Source organism: Spermophilus citellus (assembly GCF_964194105.1).
Source record: "Spermophilus citellus genome assembly, chromosome: 10".
Lineage (NCBI taxonomy): Eukaryota > Metazoa > Chordata > Mammalia > Rodentia > Sciuridae > Spermophilus > Spermophilus citellus.
The window spans coordinates 36870110-36876109 of NC_138197.1; the positions used below are offsets into that span (position 1 = coordinate 36870110).

General features: G+C 33.6%; 1 pseudogene across 1 annotated transcript; it reads left to right on the top strand.

Annotated features, from left to right (window-relative positions):
- Positions 1-4508: 4508 nt before the first annotated feature.
- On the top strand, positions 4509-5147 carry LOC308658180 (small ribosomal subunit protein uS5-like; annotated as a pseudogene). Its single transcript has one exon. The product of its transcript is annotated as a small ribosomal subunit protein uS5-like (transcript).
- The last annotated feature ends 853 nt before the right edge of the window (positions 5148-6000 follow it).

The window sequence follows — 6000 nt, forward strand, 5'->3', positions numbered from 1 at the left end:
CTCAGTGTCACAGTGCACATACAAAAGAAGAATCCAGTGAAGACAGGTATATTCTACAAAATTCTCTTGCAGGCCTATCTGTGTAGCTTAGAGTACCTGTCTTTTTAGGATAAGCTTCAGGCTTTTCTCATTTGGACATTTACAAAAATCACAACACACAAGTGACCTGAAGGATATAGAATTCCTATCACAAAACAAATATCACAACCAGTTTGTTCTGTAGCAAACAAAACAAAAATACTCCCCCAACTCCCAAACTCTCAAATGTCATAAAAAGGATAAATTGATACAGAGGAAAGGACAAAAGACACAGTAAGAAAAAAAGAGTAACTGCTTTGATGTGGGCCTCTACCGTGGGATCTCTGAAATGCCCGACATTAAACTTAATATGCTTCATGCATTTCCACAAAAAAGAGAACAACAAAAAAGAGGAAATACAGGAGAGAGGGACAAAAAAAAATAAAGATAATAATAGTTTAACTATAAAATTTTGTTTCATATGAAAAAACCCTGCCTTATTTCTTTATATTTTTGGACATGATACCAGAAGACATCAAAGCTATGTGACAAAGCAAAGCTCATGAACAGGAAAGGCACAGAAACCAGTAGACTCTGAAACCCACCTTGTTAATCCTCCATTTTAGCCAATGGAAAAAAAGGAGAAATTGGCAATCTTCAGGAAATAAAATGCAGCAAGATAAGTAGCAAAGTAAGTGCTCAGGAGGTTGGCTAATATGTAGGTCCCATTTAGCATGTGTCAGGGATTTCCTGGGACAGAACTGAAAACACATTTACAATTGATAGCAACAAATCAACAGATTCTGTTAAAGGCTAGACTAGTAAGAAAGAAGTCATCCAAAGAAATTCTGATTTCTAATCCAGGCAATACAACTTATGAGTCCAGTGAGTTCATTCCCTAAAATTCCTGTCATAAATTTCCCATGTGTTGCAATCATGAAATTTTTCTCCAACATATTCAACATGGCTGTCAACAGAAAACTCTACACTGTAGTTTGCTGGTTGAGGAATTGTCAGATGACTTACTAAATAATGATATAGATCTTAAGGTTGATTATGCAATTAGTATTCTTCTCCTTGTTTTTGATGTGGTTTCTGTCTTTAACTATGAAGCCCCCTGTTTGCAGTAGGACTGTGGAATTACTCTTCATAAGCCATCGAACAGTTTCCAACCACTTCTGCTAAAAATTTCCAGTCTTGATCCAGATGTCAATTACAAACTGTTTTTTTTCCTACATATAGATATGATAAAAGGTCCAAACACTCATTTGCTAACACGCAAATAAAGACAGATTAATTTTCATTCCTTTGGATGAAAATACTTTTTGCTCTCCCAAAGAACTACATCATTTGATTTACAAATCTGAAGTGTGAAATAGGAACCTTGAACACCTATTTTTACCATAATAAAGTTCTTCAACAAGTTAAAAACAGCAACACTCCCATTGGTGATTAGTTATAGAGCATTCACAGTGTAGGTTGCTGAGTTACAAAATAAGATACAGAGTTTGATATTTTCAGGAAACTTGTAGGCAATATATGACTTAAACCTGAGGACTATAATTCCCAAGGAAACGTTTTTTCTTCCTGCCATAAAGAAGCAGGCTTTTCAGGTCATATCAATATCATCTTAAATATTGTTTTAAAAATGATAAATTTTGGATGAAATATAAGCATGCAATATTTTAGCATTTAGCTGTTCATTATTTTTTCTTTTTATTATACACAGAATTACAGTTTTTGTAATGCTGAGGTCTAGCTTTTAAATCAGCATTAGAATTTAGGGACTTTTTTAAGCTTGTAAACTCTCTACAACAATGATTTTAATAACTTTATAATGGTATATCAAGGACATACAATATATTTACTCCTCAGGAGCCCTTATTTTGGGGTATTATCTGTCTTCCTCTCTTTCTACTTCATTTTTCTATTAAACAAAATTATGTAATCAGTATTGTAGTATGTAGAAATAATTCTCTATTTACTTAGATAAAACATCAATAAGTTGAATAATGAGTTTAAGTGTACCAGTATTTTAAAGTTTTTTGATTGTCAATTCAAATTGCTATTGTAGATAATTTTTGTAAAGTAGTACTATTAATTAATTAAAATGTTAATATGAAAATTGGAACAGTATTTTTCATTATTCATCTTAAATTGTATATTTACAACCATAACTATTTATCTGAGGAAGCTTGGTGGTTTTCTGACAGATTTCCACCAATTCATTTCATTTTGGAGTTATAACATATTACCTGTTTTTTTTTTTTTTGCAGGAGAAAAGTTATTAGTTGGCTTTCTACTTTTTACATATAGAAGTCGTTCATTCATATTTTAAGAATGTATAAAACCAGATTATCAATCAGCATCTATACTCTTCTTCCAAACAAAAAGTTTGTAGTGTCCTTTTAATATAAAACTTCAACCCCACAATTTCCATTGCTACAGTAAATTCAAATCTAGTTCCAGGTTATTGCTATTGTTCAAAAACCTTTCTTTACAAGGTCATCAGACTTCACAGGTATATTATCAAGTCTTCAAATCAAGTTTTATTATTTCTTATCTCATATATAATCCAAAAAAATTAATTCAAAATTTGTCATGAAACTAAAATGGATTTAAAGGTAGAATCCATAGGAAAAAAATGTAACACGAAAAAGAGAGAAAAAAAAGAAAACACTGAAACTTTTTTTTTTTTTTATAATCTAGAAGAAGGCTTAAAATAAGGAAGCTGGAGGAAAAATATACTATATCCTCTGGAGAAAATATACTATGTTTTAGAGAAATCTATAACTTTACCACAATTCCAGTCAAAATCCCAATAATATATTTGATGAGATTTGAGAAATTGATTCCAAAAATCTGCTAAAGGGGTAAATATTGCAGAATAGCTCAGAAAGAGGGAAAAAATCTACACTGGCAGACTATGAGCAAAAGTTGACTGAAAAATAAATTTGAACACATTATAAGGAACATGTACACAAATTTATGTCAATGAACTCTACTACAATGTCTTTACACATTTACATGCTTTCCTTGCACCTGCAGGCACTTAAGTTTGCAGACCTCCTTAAAGCTATATTAGTGTATTGGTGATTTATTTAAACTAATCAGGTTCCCCCCCTCACAAAATATACAAATTATGAATTTGATTACAGATCTACTTGTAAAACACAGAGATTGTAACAAAAACAAACAATAAAAATATTTAAATCATTTAATATGAAAGTCCTCCTAAAAATATAATTCAAAATCTTAGAAATGTAAAAGAAATGTGACAGTTTAAGCTCACATAGTTCTATGGGGAATAATATCACATAAACAAATAATAAATAATTTGTTGAAAGATACTTGCAATATTTTTAATACTCATACTTCATAACAGGATCTGATGAATTCGTAAAAAAATGTTTGCATAGTTCTGTAGAAAAATGGACAAAGTTTATGACCAGACATATAACCAGATTAAGAAAATATAGTGAAATAGCTCAGATTCTTCTGATATATCAAAGATGTCATGCTTCCAAAAAAAAAAAAAGCAGTTCATTCACCCTTGAGGAAATCTCTCAAGGTCCTTCTTTACGCCCTGCACAATCACCAGAACTAGTATTCTCCCATCAGAAAACTCCAGCTTTCAGACCACAGGAGATTTAATATGGTCCAAAGTGATGGCTTTTAGACACCTAATCTAACCAAGGCATACCCATAATTTAAAGTCTTAAAATTCAATATCTAAAAGGGTGGATTGGAACAAGTGTCTGTATTATTTCTGCTGAATGACAGACCACTGGAAGTTGTAGAGATATGAAAATTAGAACATGGCCTATTTGAAGGCATTCATAGTTGAAATTATAAAATACTATTGTAATCAAAACAATCACAACAGAAAACAAGAAAAACAGTAAAAACAGTGTATTTAGTCTAAATCCTGTCCAATGATTACTCCTGCACATAGAGATACTATAAAAAAATTAAGGAAAATCATAACAATAAAGAGAAATCTTAGCTGGAACTAACGAAAGAATTAATCTTTAAGAAAGTTCAGTTAATGGAGGAGACATGAGAGAATATTAAATAAATCAATATTAATTTAATTATTAAATTAATAGAATATTAAATAAATTATTAAGGCACAATTAATAATTTAGAGGAACTTGGAAGTCTTCCTTAACTAAAAAGCTATTATAATTTTCAAAAAAAGGTAAACAGAATATTTGGGAATCTTAATCATGTCTGTAAATTTTTTTTTTTTTTTTGATGTGATAGTAAATGCTGGACTGGAGATCAGACTTCTAAATAGTGAATAGTGAATTGGAATTCCTAGCCCAACAACTTGCGCATTTCAGAAGCATTAAGAAATGAAAATTCTGGTTTCTTTGGGAAAATAACAAATGTTGTAGTGGGAGGGTCCAGAGGCCCTGGGGGCCTGGAAATGGGAGGCTGCAGTCCAGGAAGGATTCTGCAGTGGCCTCTGAGATAAGGCCTAAGACATGGAGTGGATCCTGGTCACCAAGGTGGGCCACCTGGTCAAGGACATGAAGGTCAAGTCCCTGGAGGAGACTTTGCTCTTTTCTCTGGCTATCAAGGGATCTGAGATCATTGATTTTTTTTCCTGGGGGCATCACTCAAAGAAGAGGCTTTGAAGATCATGTTTGTACAGAAACTGACTCATGCTGGCCAGCAGCCGAGGTTCAAGGCATTTGTTACTATCGGGGAGGTAGCCACTGCTATGGAGGGGACATCATCCTGGCCAAGCTCTCTATTGTTTCTGTGTGGAGAAGCTACTGAGGGAACAAGATTGGCAAGCTCCACACTGTCCCTTTCAAGGTGACAGGATGCTATGATTCTGTGCTGTTGTGTCTCATTCCTGCCCTCAGAGGTACTGACACCGTTTCAGCCTCTGTACCCAACAAGCTGCTGCTGATGCCTGGTACTGATGACTGCTACACCTCTGCCAGGGGTTGTACTGCCACTTTTGATGCCATCTCCAAGACATACAGCGACCTGACCCTGATCTCTGGAAAGAGACTGTGTTCACCAAGTCTCCCTGTCAGAAATTCACCCACCATCTTGTGAAAACTCACACCAGAGTCTCTGTGCAAAGGATCCAGGCTGCAGCTGCAACATAGGGTTTTTATATAAGAAAAACAAGGTGAATAAAACCTCTTAAAGAAATAAAAATTCTGATAGAATAAGAGACCTGAATAATAAGAATAAGAATATCATGCAAATATTTATCTATTGTTAATTTAAAGCTAAGTTAAAAGAAATAATCAAATAAATAAATTTAAAAAAAAATCTGAGCCGAATAACATTCGGCATAACATTTAGAATTAAAGGCTATTCTAAAGGCTGAGCTGAGGACACGTTTGAGGTTTCAAGAGAAAAAGCACATTCATTTTTTATAGTAGTAATAAAAATGATAAAACAAGTAAATAAACTGTACACATAGATACATGGAGAGATTTATACATTGGAGAAATTTATACATTGCAAAAATAAAGATAAATGCCTCAACATTTCAGAGATGGTCATACCCACAAAACGCTGCTTGATTCATATTACAGGAGAAACTTCAATTTTTATGAGCCAAATTCTAAATTAAGTCCTACAATGGAGAATTACGGTCTCCCACTCTGTTTGGAAACCTCAGCCAATTTACAGATGCCAGCAGATTTTTCTAAGTAAAGCCCTTGCCACTCTCCTTCGGGTCTATACAATATATCTTCCCTACAGTGTTCTTCCAAAGAGACCTGTGCCCATATAATAAAAAGTGCACTGCACAAGGGGGAATATCCAGGTTACTCTGAGAGATTGCAAGATACTGCCCTTGAATTTACACTAATTCCTGAGGATCCAAAGTAACCACCACAGTCTACCAATTATAATAAGAGCTTATTTTGGTCACATAACGCATGGAGTTGAAGGACCCCAGCCCCATAACCTAAGGCCCGATTATGAAAAGTAGAAAATATGCAGTAA